The 17,833-nt window shown below is 39.8% G+C and overlaps 1 long non-coding RNA gene across 1 annotated transcript in view; it reads right to left on the reverse strand.

Moving 5' to 3' along the window:
* LOC132072579 (uncharacterized) overlaps positions 1 to 10,191 on the reverse strand; it is a 33,389-nt gene extending 23,198 nt beyond the window's left edge. The window contains exon 1 of the long non-coding RNA XR_009418350.1: positions 10,060 to 10,191. This is a non-coding gene — a long non-coding RNA (uncharacterized LOC132072579). The remainder of the gene's footprint in view (positions 1 to 10,059) is intronic.
* Positions 10,192 to 17,833: the final 7,642 nt, after the last annotated feature.

Below are 17,833 nucleotides of genomic sequence, written 5' to 3' on the forward strand. Positions count from 1 at the left end.
TAGGCACTGATCCATCCATTCCAGTCATTGAGATGTTTTCTGCTTGTAGGAACATGTGATCACAATTTCAAACTTATTTCTGACTGTTCAAACTAAAGCTAAATAATGCTGTAATGGGGTGTACTGGGAAGCTGAACGAGGCTGAATTAGACCCAAAGCATTCTTCTGTTTTCCACATGGATAGGTGTGCCAATACTTCTGCTACTAAAAATGTGGATGCCAGCGAAGGAGAAGCTTAGAGGTTTTGAACAGGAACATTTACAGTTTTGGTGGGAGCTGGGAAGCAAGGATATACTGAAAGTGCATTAATAAAAAAAGCTACAGATTTAATAGGCTGTCTCTGGTAGCTTCACTGCTCTGGCACTGGCCCCAAGAGGAGACCTGGAACAAACCACTGCCCTGCAAGTGATCTCCATTATTTCCTTATTTGACCCAGATTTCATCCATGAAGAAGTGAGTCCATCTATGCAGACTCTAAATAAGAAGCAACGGAAGGAAAAACTCCCCTGTCAGCAATGTTGGGCTGCTCAGATTCTCCCTTCCAGTGCAGCAAAAGGGACAAACAACAATTTATGCCGCTTGCTGCAGCTGCTATCAGTCCTGCTGGGGACAGCAGGAATTGCTTTCTCTTACACATCCATTGCAGTTCAGTCCCTTAGCACATGCTACCAACATGTCAGTGATGAATTTTGAATGAGGGATAATGTAAAGCTTTTAGAGATCCTTCTGCTGCCACACAAGAACTTCCATGATAGACTGATGTGATTTTTAAAGAGGAGCTTTGTGGTTCTTCTCCTGGAGAGCATGCTACCAGCTCAATGACTGATTTCTCATGCACACTGTGCTTCATCATCTCAGCCTTCATCAGAGTAGCTACTTCTGTTTATCTGTATTTTAGTGATTGAATCAGCTATGCTCTGGCCAGCAGGGAAAAATGTTTTGGTATTTTTAGCCTTCATTTAGTGATGCAAATGAGCTTCCTATAATCTTGTTTGTGAGAAAACACATGCTACAATCAGGACCTCAGTAATGACAGATATTAGCTATGCTCCATACATCAATGAAATTGGCTCAGAGTCACAACCTCCCTTTTTTGTCCTTTTTAATTGGAAAGGAGCAATGTATCTAATCAATTAAACAATTTTTTGTACAATATTGCCCAACTGTCCTTGTGAGTCATTCCAAAGAATCAAAATTGTAATATAGGGCAGAGAGCTTTGCTGTTCCATGTTTGTGAGTTTCTTTAAGTCTATTAAAAACAACAAAGCAGGCATAAATAAACTACTGTAACTTTCTATATCCATTAAAGGAAACACAACTAAGAACAATCATAAAATGCAAGTCCTTCTAAAATGTATGCCAAGAACACACAGTTATGTAAAACCAGTGTCCTTTAAATGGAATTAGATTTAGCCACAGACACTTTCACGGGCAAAACTATGTTGGAACTAGTGCTCTTGAGAATTTTTTGTTTCTTACTATCCATTGTTTTGATGTGTGCTATAATACAGCCCTGGAATTTTCTCACAGTGATAATTTTGTACTTGAAAAATCCCTCTTGGAAGAGTACTATACAATTTAATTATGACTTTTCTACACAGAAAAGTCGTGTTTTGTCGTGACTATAATATTCTCCACCCTCTGTGCAAAGGTATTGAGGCAATTTTGTTGTGTTAATTAGTAATGAGAGAATACTCTAAGTCTGCTCCAAGTCCTGAGTCCTACAATAATAAATAGTTTATCCACACATTAAGGTAAGTCAGACACTGTCACAGCCATCTTTTATAAAAAATCCTTTCCTTAGAATTCTTCCTCCTGAGAAGCTGAGAGGCCTCAGGAACAAAATGTAAACAATGATTATCTGCTGCTGTGGAATGCAACAGGTGCATCTGTGGTTGGCCCATGTTGAATGTTTGTAATTAATGGCCAATCACAGTGAGCTGGCTCGGACTCTCTGTCTGAGACAGAGCCATTGTTATCATTCTTTTTTTTGCTATTCTTAGCTAGCCTTCTGAGGAACTCCTTTCTTCTATTCTTTTAGTATAGTTTTAATATAATATATAGTTTCAATATAATATATAAATATCATAAAATAATAAATCAAGCCTTCTGAAACATGGAGTCAGATCCTCGTCTCTTCCCTCATACTAAGACCCCTGCAAACACCATCACAAGACACTACTGCAATGAATTTACAATTGGAACCAGCTTTGTGAGATATACCTTGAAACCAGAGATAAACTAGAAAAAGTGTTCAGGGCAGCAGGCAACAATGAAATCAGCTTAACAAATGTAACAGGCACTCATATAATGCAGACTTATGGATTATTTTCTACATTTAGTTGCGTTCAATATCTCCTTTAGTGCCATAAATTTCCCATTTATATCCAAACCCTCAGGCATTATAATCTTGGAGAGTACAAGGGCTCGCAGAGCCTGCTGCAGTGACACCAGCAGCTGCAACCTGTGCCTCATCCTCAGGGCAGCAGGAGCACACCAGGCTCCTTCTGCTGAGCAGATCACTGCATCTGCAGAATCCAGCTGAAGGCAGATGTGGAGAGCTGAAATGAAGTATGTAAACATGATGAGAGCTGCAACAGAGATGGCTTGCTGCTTCTGCACCCCCTTGTCAAGACCTCGTGTGGTTCCAAATCTAAAAGACCCCTAAATCCTGTCATCCCCAGGGTCTGTCACTGCTCCAGGTGTGGGGTGAAAACCTCTGCATGTTTGTGCACAGAAACACCCCCTGCATGTTAGTGTACAGAAACAGACCCCTGCATGTTTGTGAGAGAAACAAACCTCTGCATGTTTGTGCAGAGAAACAAACCCCTGCATGTTAGTGAGAGAAACAAACCCCTGCATGTTTGTGCAGACAAACAAACCCCTGCATGTGAGCACTGCCGCACAGAAATCCATCCCTGCTCAACAGCATTCTGACTGACACACACAATTCCTGCCCTTCCAAAGCCCAGCCAAACTACACCCCCAGACACATCCCCACCTCAGCCATGCCTGTCATCCAAAACACCTTGCCTCCCACCTACTCTGCTACTGCTGAGTCACAAACTCCAGGAATTAAAGGTCTTGGAAATGCTTAGAGTCTTCTGATGCCCCATCAAGTCCACCAGAGTGTTTCAAAGTGTTTCCTGTGGCCAGAACTCCTCTTTCTTCAACTCCTCTTTCTTCAATGTTGAGCTTAATGTTACATTTTTCAGAGGTACACATTAATACTGAACAGCCAGTAAAATAAAAGTAAGGTAAGGCTCCTTGTCTTGTGTTTCAACATATATTTTAAAGAGATTTCTGAAATGTTTTCCCCATCTTATAGGCACAGCTATTTAAGTAAGTGTCATAGCTTCTTTCTTTTTTGCAAATGGGAGGCATAAGCGCACAGTGTGGGCAAAGAAATCAGAGAAAATGTATGTGACTGACAGTGTACTCTGACCACAGCACTAACTTTCCTTACTTTCTTCTCATTATTTTCTTCAAGATAAAGTATCTGCTAAAGCTTGTAGCAGCAATATTGAACCCTACAGGTCAAATTGTGGGAACTGTATTTTAAAAATAATACCATATCATATTAACAGTCTTTTATTCCACTTTTTGTTTTTATTTGGAAGACTAATAGGTGCAGACAATAAGCCTTTTCTGGATCCTTCATTGCTTCATATTACCCTCACTGTAATTTGTCCCCTCTATAAAAACAAATATTCCCCTGGCAACACACACCACAAACATATTTCTGTGTTTTCCCCTCACAGTATTTTCAGTTTTCCCACACAAATGAAGATTTCTGTGTCTCTCAGACATTGTGCTGTCCCTTTCTGGGAAAATCTTCTGTGTGAATCATGCTGACAGTTTGCAATTGCCCTGTAAACTGGAAGTTATTGATATGAGGCTGCATTATCATATTTAAGATGCATGAAGTTGCTAATACTTCACACTATCATGTTCCATAATACTGTAGGGTCTTGGAGAAAAGGGACTTAAAGCTTTTTGTTTTGTTTTGTTTTTAAGTGTGGGTATGCACAGCAGCTGAACGTGCAGCAAAACTCTGGGCATTTTATTGCATAGCTTCAGCATGTTTGTACTACAGCAATGTGTTTAACTCCCTGAGCCTGCTCCTTCCCACCTTGAGTGTGTCAATACTGATTTTCACCTTCCACTCCATAGTGCTGCCACTCTTCTTGGTAGGACCAAGATTATTGGTTTACTGAGTCAGTATGTATAGCAGGGACACAGCCCTGCTGTTTTTGAAGAGCATACATATGTATGAACCAATTATTTGACTCTATTTTTCTCTTTGAGGAAGGAATATTTATTTGTACTAGCTGAGAAGACCAAATTAAATATTTTCCATTTAGTACACTTCAAAAATAATTTTCTCACTTCCTATCAACTGTTTAAATCTCTTCCTAAATGAATGCTATGAGATTTAAAAGGTGCTGAAAATATGCTTCTGTTTATCTTGAAGACATTTATTCCAAAACCCTGTCCATTTAAATAAAGCAGCCATCCTTCTGATCTTTATCTATGATATGCTCATTATGTAGGCATATACATATTAATCTATAATTAAAAGGGGTGGCTGTAGTTCATTTTCCCCATGTTCATCAACAGATTTGGAATACATAACCCTTTACAAGTCGTAAGCCACACCTACATGAAAACATACACATGATAACAGTTATAACATAGATAACAGATTTTTCCTGTCCATGGATGGCAGAAGCCTCAATCTTCCAAGCTAAATAATGTGCTGAAGTATAATGAGACGTAATGCAGACACATCTACAAGTGTGTTAAAAAATAAAATCTTGCTTTCTCTCCAGGGATTTGAGAGCTGCAGATTTCCTGCCAGAAAAGATAGAATTTTTTTTAGAGTGGGCTGGAGAGAAGGCAGTGCTTCTAGGAGACAGAAAAAATGCACTGGCCCAATATTTGGAAGCTGACAATGTTTTCTTGTTAAGTCATGTCTTCCCAAATAAGGGTGTTTTGCTTAACATAAACCAGCAAGACTAGACATAGAAAAATAATTTAAATACATTTGTGTTGCTCCAGCCATAGCTTATTGTTACCTAGAGATACTGTATTAATAGCAAAAGGTTTTTTGCAAAAAGCTTGCACATGATGAGCTTTCTCTCATGCTATCAGATAAATTTCTGTCTGTTTATGTCAGAATTTAACAAAGTTTTTTTAAACTTCCCTTCTGCACCTCTCCATTTCTGCCCACTTTCAATGCCCAAGTGCTAAAGACCCTACTCCTCTCAAGAATTTCCACTCTGATCTGCACATCTCTGCTTCCCACCATGTCTTATCTTCAAGTAAAATAATTTAATGACAGTAATATTTTGTACTACAAAGAAAGGTCTTCATTAACCATGCTGGATGCCATTTCTGCTGTGGGGATGTGAGATCATCTTTGGCAGCCCCTCCTAGAAAAAGGCTTTGCTGGGTCCTTCTCTAATGAGGGATTTGAGTGGCTGAAATATTCAAGTGCCATAAATGTAGATGCCTGAGGCTCAGAACACAGGGAAATCCAGGACCATGAGCTTAGAGCCTGCCCTTTTCTTTTAGTTCAGATGGAGACCTCACAGCCCTGCAGCTGTGTCAGGCATGCAGAGCTCACCAGCACCATGTCCAGGGCTCTGGGACGAGTCTGGAATTCCTGCCTTTCCTGGGGAGTGAGGTCTCCATCCAGCTCAGCCCTGCAGCTGTCCTGGATAATGCACTCCTACACCAGCAACTACCTTGACAGCTGCACACCGAGAAAATGAATCCAGAAAATTCAAAACCTCCAGTTTGAAACTTTCCAAAGCTCAGGGAATTTAAAATATGTCCTTTCAGGACAGGGGGCCACAAAGTAGAAATAAATAACTTGTTTTGTTGTTGTTTTTTTCCCAGTCTCTGAGGAATCCCAGATTATTTCACAAATCTTCAATTCAGGGGGGAAATGCTATGAAAGAAAACACAATGTCCTTATATAGAGAACTGTGCAGAAGAGCACAACGAGTGCTGTACACAACACAAAATTAAGGAAAAATCTCTCTTCAATCATTCTGTTCAAGTATCACATCTATATTACTTGCTCTCAAGATCAACTACAGGACAAAAAGTTGCTGGTCTCTAATCAGTATTCATATGAAAGTGTTCAAACTGTAACTCAGAATCCTGAGAGACTGGAACGCTTCTCAGTTCCATCTTTTTAAAATGAGAATGAATTCAATTTCAGTGGTAGCTTTGATGTATTTCAGGCTTTTTTTCCACATCAGTTAGGAGAAAATTATTTGCTTCAACAAATCTTAATGTCTGTATGTTCTTGGTTTGGTCTTTCATTAGATGACAAACATTTTCTTAGATGGCAAACAATTTTTTTAAACCATTTTATGAAAGCACATTTAAAACATATCCTGAAAGGAGGCTTGGTTTTGAATTTATATTATTCAAAACACAACCACATTGAATGACCCCTTTTCTTGGCTGAAGAATATGGCATAGTGAATGGAGTAAGTTTGAAAATAGGCGTTTTTAACAAAAAATGCAATTGGCAAGATCCTTCATTAACATTCATGCAGAATTTTGTTTTGCAAAAAGAACAGAAGTGTGTATCAGAGCTAAGATGGGGTGCATAAGGCCAAGAAAATTCATTTCATTTGCTGCAAAAACGAATTGACAAGTAAACACCATTCAACCAGGCTGTGAAGTAGTCCATCCACAAAATTTAGAGGAACAAGAGGAATGTGCAGTGACCCAAAATAAGGAGCACTATGTGCTTTTCCTTTTATCAAGAAATCATGTTACTGAAAAGGTCTCTCCACTGTAAAGGACACAAGGGAAGTCACTGGTGCCATTATACATCCATTTCCATTGGAAGATCAAAGCAACAACATAAAAACAAGTGTCAGCTGAAGCATTTTCTTCTACTTTCAAGGTAAATGGTAAAAGCTGCTGAATGGAAATCTATCAAAATCTTTTCTCCTGACATGTTGATGGCAATTTTCCTGACTGATATTAACCTCATTAAGTAGCCATCAGTGTCTGCTACAAAAGTGAAGAGTCCCTTCCCACAGTCCCTCTGAAGAAAGATGGCCAGTAATGAAAAATTCAAGTCTTTTACTTTCTGCTAAGCATGAACAGGTGTATAGACAAATTGGACATGAACAAATGCATAGAAAAACATCACTTATATTGGAAATAGTTTTGGTCTCTTGCCTACTACTTCATATTTTAACCACTCAGTGATTTATGTTCTGTCCAAGTCTGGTATATGACTGCAGCTGACTTATTTTTGAGATACAACTTTCTCCATTCTCCCCTTACTGAGAAGGAAGATACAGAATTGTATTTTGCTATACTTCTCTTTTAAGGAATGTAGTTTCACTCTAACAACTTTCTCACCTGCTCTCCCCAACGCTGCAAATTGATGTAAAGGAATCATCAGCCCAGTTTGGGCTTTTTTGCAAAGACCCAGTCCAACACACATGGCGCATGAGCACAACCCCAAGTTTATAGTCTAAAGATTTCTGTAAAATCCAGGCCAAGTGCTCCACAGCCTCATCCACAAGCAGCTCTCAGGATCCCAGTTTATCCAATTCCTGTGACATTTCTGCACCCAATTGCAAACAAGCTGCCACAAGCTACCTGGGCAGAAGCACACAGGTCACAGAATCCTGCCTGATCCTCTCCCACTGGCATTTAGCATCAAATTCAGTAAAACCCTAGGAAACGTAAACCCAGAAGTCTATCCAAACATTCTTTGTTTTGTGGTTCACTGAATGCTGCTGTGGTGTGTTTGTGAACTGAAAGAGCTGGAGCAGTACCTGGAGAAGTAGCAAAAGTGGTGGTGGTGAAGCAGAACAGAAAATACCTGGGCTGAAAAGCTGAAAAGAGGAAGAGAAAAGCAAGGAATGAGGCAAAAGTCTGAGATTACACGAGGAGATTGGGCTGGAGGTTAAGGCTGAGACACTCCAAGAGATGTGGAGCCTGGAACTGCTGGCAGAGTTTGGCCAGGAAGAGACACCCGGTCTCAAAAAACCCAACAGAAACCATTTGTAAAAACCAACAATTCCCAGACTGTAAATGCTATGGGACTTGGGACTCTGCAATAGAGCAACATTCCACTTCATTAATGTATACTGATGGGAAAAAGAAACTGCAAGCAACAGCAGAGCCCTGCATCCCTCCCAAGGCAGCAGATGGGACAAGAAAACTACACTCGAAGAATCCCACAGACCTAGTGCACAATGAGGTGTGAGGGCCCTGTGTCTTGTGAAAACAAGCAGTTGATGGACAGTGATTTGGAGCAATTTTCTCCTGAGTAATCACCAATCACTTCACCATAGGGAGAGGCTGCTGCTGTGCCTCTGCTCAGGGAGAAGTGGCTCCAGAAGGGATCAGCACCCAGCTCTGGTGCACCAGGAAATGAGCACTGTGCTGGCTGATGCCATCAGACCCCGAGAAAAGCAGGAGTACAGGATTTTTCATTCTCATACTGTTCTAATCAATGTCTGGATTCAGCAGGATGGGAAGTGAAAGAAATCCCAATTTCCTAATCTTCCTTCAAGGTGATTTCATAAGGTTTAATGTGTAAGTTTTGATAGTCTTTTAAGTATATCCATGCTAAGATTAACTATATTTTATACAAGTATTCAGCACTTGTCTTCCTCTAATTTTGATTCAATTTCTGAAAAGATATCCCACCTTTTAATCTTGCTTTATTACACAGTTTTATCAAAGGCAAGATGTTCACATGGAAAGTAGCCCACAAGGAAGAAACACTCCTGGGCACTGCCAGTGTCCCAGTGGAAGCTGAAGTGGACAATTGCATGACCAGATAATTTTAATGTCTCAGTTGGGATTCAGGAGCAAGCATGGGAGGTCCTTGTTTGTGAACAGAATTGGTCACTTGTAACAGGAGCCCCCCAGCAAACACACAAATACATGTGCAGTGCTGCGCAGCAGATCCTGCTCATAAACATTTAGAGGTGCAAAAAATAAGGAACAGCTAATCACTAATGTTTTATTCTGACATTATATATTATATTATTTATTCTGACATTACACTGTCACTTTAAGCCAATATTATTATTACTTTCTTACCTGTGTGCCCGCTAATTAATTGCTCTGATTTCCTGAGTTTGCAAGAATTCATTCTTGTCCTGTGTTCAGTTATACTTGGAAATTCAGCTACAAAGGAATCTTTAAGCTCCTAGGAAAAGGTTAATGACTGAGAAGTAGTTTTCTATTTTTAATATTTTCCTGGGGTCATAATTTAGGATAGCAGAGGATATTTTGTCAGAATCACACGTGCCTGCTAATGTCAGCAAAGGGAACAGATGGAGTTTTGAACTCTCAGATGTGTAGGTTTCTAGGACACAACTCTCAAGTCCTTCCACGTACTCGAAAGACTTTCATACTTGCCTAGATCAAATAGTATTTCTAGTCTTTGGATTTCTTGTAAAGTGCATAAATGGAAGATTAAAGCAATGACTATTTTATTCCCCTGTACTGTTAATGTCAAGACATTGTCTTTACTATTTTTGATTCTTCCTTTTAAAATCCTACCCTTTTCATATTACCATTTTTGTTATGTGTCTTCCTTCCAAACAATACAGCTATGTTGCTGTTGACTTTTCCTCCTAGCTTATTAGGGTCGCAGGAGCCTAATACATTCTACTGGAACTGCTCTCTTTAAATGGAATTAAAATTCAGCTGTCATTGAAGATCTTTTGGTATTTACATCGAAAGAAGTCAACATAAAGCTGTAGAGAAAGTTGTAATCGTTTTGAAATCCATTAAAGTTTTACCACTGATTCCCATGGAAGCAGGATTTCACTCTCCCTATGTCCTGGTTTAGGACAAATTAGGGGAAATCTCCAAAAGGGAGCCCCCCAAAAAAATACAAACCTCCAACCACCCCTCCTCCAATACCGGGTTTGGGAAGGAACTCCTCAGAGGAGCAAAGTGGAAAACAAGACCTATTTATTGACAAGTAAAAAAAGAACACTCCCCAACACAAGAAAAGAAAAGAAACCAGGCAGTGTTGTGGAGGGCGCTGACCTTCTCTCGCAGACTCCGGGGGTTCTGGACGTGCCAGGTCAGGTCCGGAGCTGGTCCAGTATCTTCAGGGGAGGGTAAGAAAGAGGGAACAAAAGAAAAGGAAAAAACAGCGCAGAAAGCAGAAAAAAAAAAAAAAAGCTATCAGCTAGGGGCCGAGGTAGGAGCAAGCAAGCGGGCAAGCAAGCAAGCAAGCAGCGGCAAGCCCAGCCAAGCAGCCCAAAAGCCCAAAAGTGAAAGTGTCTGGTCACACTCACTCCTCCCCGACGGCCGGGGGGGGAAGAGAGAAAAGGCACAGCTGCCAGACACAGCACATGATATTGGGATAAAGGCTGTCACCCCACGACACCCTAGAAACTGTGTTCTGTCCTAGTAACCTCCTCCCTGAAGTTTGAGAGCCCTGAGATGCTCCAGCATTCCCTGGGAGAGAGTGAACTGCAGCACTGCTAGAGACTGGGAGCAGCTAAGGACAAAAGGGTCACCTGGAGATCAGACACATAAGGAGCCAGAGCCCTTTTAGAGCTCAGTATTAGGAACAGAAAGCCCTTTGTTGCTTCAGGTCCAGGCACTGTGGTCAAAGAGAAACAGGTCACCTACACAGAGAGACTACAGCAGCATCTCCATTTCACTCTGTGAAAATCCAGTTCAAGCACCACTTGTGAAATCCAATTGCATGTAATTTGAAATTGCCCATTTCCTATGGGATAGAGAGATAGAGATTTTTAGTTTTATCAACTATAACGTGTCTCCTATAGGAATCTTATCTAGATAGTCTTATCTAGACATTTAGTTTACGCTCCATAAGAGTTATGTGGTAGATGGCAAAAATTCAGATGAGTCAGGTTATATTGAGCATGAAACCCATGCAGAGCCAAGAGTCATCACTGGGCTAGTTTGTTCTGGGAGTGGATTCTATGAGACAATATCATAATTTTTTTAATTGCATCTTCTCTAACGAATTCTTGGAATAGATGTCTAGTTATCAAAATTGTTCTTGAAATTTAAATAAATGTGCCATATTCTAATAATATTCATCCTTAGGCTTCATTGGAACCAATTCTGCATTAATATTTTATTTCCTAGTAATAAAATTCACAATTTTTTCACTATAAATGGAGATGAAAAGGTGGGGGTGAAAACCAGTTACAGAATGTGTGGCAGCCTATGGCAAATATAATGATTCTGAACTAAATCTCTGCATTTCAGTAAAAATTCCAAGTACATTATGGCTCAGAAAATTCACAGAAGAACACTGGCAGATTCAAAAATCAAAATTTCTCAGAAAAAAGTTCATTTATACTTAATTTTCATGATTCTTTATTCTATTTAGTAAAGAAAAAAACCCTATCTTCTGTCTTTTGGGAATAAGGAAAATCAAACCTAGGCAATTTTAACTGGTTTTTTTGCAGCGTTTTTCAAAATTAAAACCAAAAAGTTATTGAAGTAGAAGAATCTCCCATAAGATGTAAACTATGGTTAGAAATTTTTCTACCTAATTTCACTGTATAATCTCAATAGTTACAAAACTCCAACTCTTTTAAAATCATTTTACACATTTAGCATGCTGAGATTTAACTGTTGCTTAACAATGGTCCACAGGTTCCATAAGCACCTATGTCACAGACACATTTTATGAAAAATCCTTTCCTTAGGATTTTTTCTCCTGAGAATCTGAGAGGCCTCAGGAACAAAATGTAAACAATGGTTATCTGCTGCTGTGGAATGCAACAGGTGCATCTGTGATTGGTCTCATGTGGTTGTTTCTAATTAATGGCCAATCACAGTCAGCTGGCTCGGACAAAGAGTCCAAGACACAAGCTGTTGTTATCATTCTTTCCTATTCTATCCTTAGCTAGCCTTCTGATGAAATCCTTTCTTCTATTCTTTTAGTATAGATTTAATATAATATATTTAATAAAATAATAAATGAAGCCTTCTGAAACATAGAGTCAACATTCTCATCTCTTCCCTCATCCTAGGACCCCTGTGAAGACCTTCACACACCTATACTTCTGAAAAAAGAGGTTCATTTTCTGTATTTCACTCCTTCAAATGGCTCTGTCTCAGCCAGCTGATGACAATAATAGCCAATATTGTGGTACAATTTCAGGGGCTGTGTTACGCAAACCCTACAGCAAACATGGGGAAAAGGTCTGGTATCAGACTGAGTCATCAGCTGAACAATTTACAGAGTGTGCAGGACAGCAGCTGAACAGTCCCTTGGGTATTTAAGACACACATTCTTTTTTTTTTTCAACTGCAAAATACCTCTCCCATTAGAAAGTAATGAAAGGAAGGTTAGAAATATCTCCAAAACTTGGTTTTGTATTCTGTTCTGTATCATGTAGTCTCCTCCAGAGATGCCACCCAAATCTGCTGCACTGCTGACCTTGCTTAGGTGAATGCAGCCTCAGCCCAAGCTGGCCTTGGGAGAGAACACAGTTCTTGTTATCAACATATTTAGTGCTAACGGGGAAAAATTCAGAATGTCAACATTTTTCTTTAGGGACATATTAATCTGGAAGTTTGTCAGTGTTCCTTTTGGATCCTCCAATTGCTGTTAAGTGACACTTGGTTTCAGCCATTTCGCCATATTTTATGGGGACCTTGGGAAAAAAAGAAAGAAAAAAATTAACTTTTAGTTACTGAGAAAATCAGAAAAAAATCTTGATTGTTCAGCCCAGGAACATAAGTCTATATGGGATAAATAGAAAAATGAGAGATGCAAGACTTACACTGAGTAGCCTGTGTCAAAGTTTAATGAAATTACTACTTACACAACTTTGGAATTTGGGACCTGGAAGAAATAGAGAATGACAGAAATAAAATATATGGACCTGGAGATTCAGTCCTCAGATCAGGGTTTTAAAATAAGCCTAAACTAATTGAATTAGGTCACTTAACTAAATTAATTGAAGAACTGAAATTAATTTCCTGCTGTACTAGATTTTATAATAGCTTCAGCTGAGCAATTTATTTGCTCTGTTTGAGGTTTTTATGCAATTGATTGATTAGTGAATAATTTTTCAGTTTAACACTAAATGTCTCTAGTGGTTTGCATGATTTAATAGCCGAAGAATTCAGTGCTAATTTACTATGAGACCAAGAAGGACAGAAAAACATTGTGTTTCAGTTGTTGGCAGTGGCTGAGTTACATAAACACAGGGCCCAGCATCTCTCCAGGAGCAGTGGCAGCAGTTAGAACACTCCTCCGTGCCAGGCCCTTCAGACTGGCTGACAAACTGAGCCTCCAAAAGATCAGAACCCAAATTCTCTGAACTGCATGGAGAACCTCCCAATGCCATTAGGAAATTTTGAATCAGGGTCTTTGTTTCACTATTACATTTCAGGCAATGTCTGTTTCCCATCACATTTCAGAAGACAGTAATTCTTGGTAAACACTGATTTTGTTTCATTACGACTATTTTTGTTCAGGATTCACTCTGCCTAGATTTTAGCACAGCTAACTGGCATAAATGTAGTTTGGGTTAAATTAGTTCTGTCCTACTCTCACAGTCATTTGAAAATACATGGGCTCTGTCATTTAAACCCACAGTGCCATTTAACAGCAATAGCTGCTCTGCTGAGAGTCGTGATCCCTCTGTCCATGATTGCTATTATTCCTAGCAAGTTCTGAGTGTTTCCTATGACTGCTTCAGCAAAATTCACCCAGGAATCCATCACTCTTGCTCATATTCCTCATTGTTTCTGCTTCTCTGAAACTGCATCCAGTTTTTAAAAGGAATTCAGGAATATATCTATGCTACTAAAATTTTTTTTCACTGAATATAAATGTAGTAATGGATTATTTAATTGAATCAGGAAGAAAAAAGGATAAAATAACTAAATTCACAGTAACCTTGTGGAATATTTTTGGGGGAAGTTAATGAAATTTTAAAAGTGACATCTCATGCAGTATCCCAGAAAAAATAAACTGATTACCCTGCAAAGAAAATAAGCCACAATAAGAACTTTGGAAATATAACTTTCTCTGTTTGAAAAACCAAAATCATAGAACAATGGAATAGTTCAGGCTTGAAGGGGCCTTTTAAGTTCATCTGCCCAAGACCCCTGCAATGAGCAAGATCATCTTTAGCTTGATCAAGTTGCTAAAAGCTCCATCCAAAATAAGAGTTAGAATAAGAACAAGCGGACAACTATTCTAAGACATTTCTTGATCACATATAAGCCTCAATTTTACAGGGCTTGTTGTCACACAAAGCAAATGGTTTGAGGATTATTTATCAATGGAGAAAACCTGTAACAAACTTAGGATATATGAGCAGAGCCAAATACAGCAGCCTACCCTACCTGATCTACTTCAAGAAAAGAAAGTAACAGTCTGATATTATATTCTTTATATTGATATACAATACTTTATATTCCCACAGAAAATTAATCACTGCTTCTTCACCCACTGATATCTCCTTTTGGAAACTGCACTTTCTATCTGATTGCAAATATTAAGCAGAACATACATACCAAGTGCCAAAATATTTCAATAATACATCATCTTAGAGATGTAGGTGTATGAGTGAATTCTGACAAGTGAGAACACTCCAAAAAACTGCAGAGATATTGAAAAAGAGGGAGAGAAATGGTCCAGAGGTGAAAGTACTGAGCTGTTATTCTGTTCTCAGCTCTACCAGACTCCTGCTCTGACCTTTAGCAAACAGGTTTGCCACCAGCTTTCTCAGGTGCTAAACCAGACCTCAAATGTCTCAGCTCTCCCTCCAAAGCAGGAGAATGATCCTTCTCTAGAAAGTGGTTGTGAGGATGCATTGTGAAAGGTTTAGATGCCGTGGTGATAAGCACTGTACAAAACCAAACTGTAGCGAGATAAAACTTGTACTGTCAGTCACCAAACTGTGAGGAGGTGTTTTTGAAAGAGACATTTTCATATTATTTTCTCTAAAAATAGGAAATTTTTACTTTTCTCTTCAACCATACAACAGTTGCACAGTAAGAACAGTAAACACAGCCAGCTTAGAAAGTAAACAGGCACAAGTCAATGTGTAAACCCTGAGTGATGTCACACGGTGCTCCCATTCAGACCTTTCGTTTGGCACACGTGTGCTGAGGAGGAATGTGACTCCAGGAGAACAGCTCTGGCCTGTTGTCACTGCATTAGAAGAGTTCTATTGCCATTGCATTGCAAAGGTTTCATATTGGTAGAGATTTGTACCTCCTTGATGTTTCTCATAGCCAGCTCCTCTAAGCACTGACTCTTCCTTGTCCTCACAGCACCCAAATGACTCCAGTTCCTCTTCAACTAACCAACCCACTCTTTTATAACACTCTTCTTATTGGCTACAGCTGTGGCCTGTTAAAATCAGGCCTGCTCCTAATCTTTAATAATTAACCCAGCTGCAACTCTTTAGGGCTTAAGATTATTTTCTATTCTACCTTTATTTACTTATGTTCTACCCCCTCTACACTGGCCAGAGTAGGAGACAAAGGTGGACAGACTACAGAAAAAACTAATTTTGAAGCAACTTGGCACGCTTATTTATATCCTAGGTAAACCACTGTTTATAGAAAATAGACAAATTTTGCTGTACTTAGGAAGTACACCTGTGGATCTCATTGCCAAAGGGTGCTATAAGTCTCAACATTACATGGGTACAAGGGTGGAGAAACAGATGAAAGAGAAACTCACTGAAAACACGGAAAACACATCACACTGTCAGATACTTAAACTAGCTGCAAAGTGGGAAAGGGTGAGACCTGCTGACCCTGTTCTTGGTTTTCCCTTAGCACCAAAGCTGGGGACACAACACTGACTTCAAAAGACTTTCAACTGGACCACTTAAAGCCTTTCTTGAGGCATTTCAGAATAAACTTCCAAGGACACAAACACACTTTCTTGTTGCCAAGACCCAAACCCCTCAAGGAGAACATTAGTGGTGATGAGCTTAGGCTGCACCACCCAGGCCAAGAGACCTCCATCCCCACTGATGATGTTCTGCTCTTTCTCCTCTAATACAGAAGCCCCCATTTATGATGCCACCCTCTTCTTTGAAATGGGGACACATTTTTTAAAGCAATCAATAGGAAACAGCCTGTATTTTAGAACAGGTATGATTAGCCAGTGATGAAAATATCCATGTCACAGACAAAAATGCTGCCAGGTCACATCAGAACAAATGCACATATCACAGAACCCCTCTTGAGTTGTATTTCTCCAGATTTACCTCAGGAGAGAGGACGACAAATATACAAGATAAATCCACTGGTATCAACTAATCAAATCACACTGCCATCAGCTCACAAATGGAGGAAGAGTAGAGAACTATGTAAAATATATAGAGGTACAGCTGTCAAAAACACAAGTTCTTGGAGTTTGTGGCATTCACTCGTATATTGGTGTAGCTCAACACATCCTGTAGAAAACAGCAGCACCTTTTAATTCCTCTGCAGTTCATTAATGCTAATTTGAGCCCTGGCCTGATGGTGTGTTTGGAAACATATCCATCTTATGCTGTGATTTCAGTTGAAAGTTTCAAATGCTATTAAAATTAATTAATTATTAAAATAACCTAATTTGTCCCGATTTGCAAACATTGCCAAGTAAAGCATCTCTCATGTCGCTCTGCACATGCATATTTTGAGTTTACAGAAGACTTGAGAAGTGTTATAAAAAGGCCTGCAGACCTTTCACTTTGCATTTATTCTGCATCTTCTCAAGGCAAAACCAAGCACACATTCTTTACCAGCTGGGGTGCACTGTGTTAATTTTGATAGAGCAAATAGATCCAGACAGACAAAGATGTAAACATGTACAAGAACTAACCAAGGTTCAGAGGAATGAATGCAGATACCTTGATATGAGCACCATAGCAACAGCCTCCAGGAAATCTTTTTAACACTCTCTTAAAGATATAAAGGAGAAGAAGAAAACTCTTAAAGCATTTGAAAGGTAAAAGCCAAAGTGAAATTAAATTTTACAATGCCACTTACCACTTTCCTTTGACCTGTACAAAGAATCCTATTGAATGAAAAATACATTTATTTGCCACTCTTTTCAAGGGCATTAAAGCATTTAGCTGTCTCTTCTGCAAAAAGAGAGGAATTAGAATTGTCACTGCTCTTTGAGGCTGCTTTTGTTTCCTAAAGGACAAAATGGGAGCAGACAAAAGACTAACAGAGATGCTCAGTGCTTGTCCAGACCTGATAAATCTCAGACTAGGGGAGCACTGCAGGGAGACCTGGTTTTGCTGCCTCTCTGGTGTACAGCTGCTAAATACCTGGCCTTTTTCCTTCCTTCCTTCCTTCCTTCCTTCCTTCCTTCCTTCCTTCCTTCCTTCCTTCCTTCCTTCCTTCCTTCCTTCCGACACTTCCTTCCGACACTTCCTTCCTTCCGACACTTCCTTCCGACACTTCCTTCCGACACTTCCTTCCTTCCTTCCTTCCTTCCTTCCTTCCTTCCTTCCTTCCTTCCTTCCTTCCTTCCGACACTTCCTTCCGACACTTCCTTCCTTCCTTCCTTCCGACACTTCCTTCCGACACTTCCTTCCGACACTTCCTTCCGACACTTCCTTCCGACACTTCCTTCCGACACTTCCTTCCGACACTTCCTTCCTTCCTTCCTTCCTTCCTTCCTTCCTTCCTTCCTTCCTTCCTTCCTTCCTTCCTTCCTTCCGACACTTCCTTCCGACACTTCCTTCCTTCCGACACTTCCTTCCTTCCGACACTTCCTTCCTTCCTTCCTTCCTTCCTTCCTTCCTTCCTTCCTTCCTTCCGACACTTCCTTCCTTCCGACACTTCCTTCCTTCCT

Source organism: Ammospiza nelsoni, chromosome 4 (assembly GCF_027579445.1).
Source record: "Ammospiza nelsoni isolate bAmmNel1 chromosome 4, bAmmNel1.pri, whole genome shotgun sequence".
In the NCBI taxonomy this organism is placed as follows: Eukaryota; Metazoa; Chordata; class Aves; order Passeriformes; family Passerellidae; genus Ammospiza; species Ammospiza nelsoni.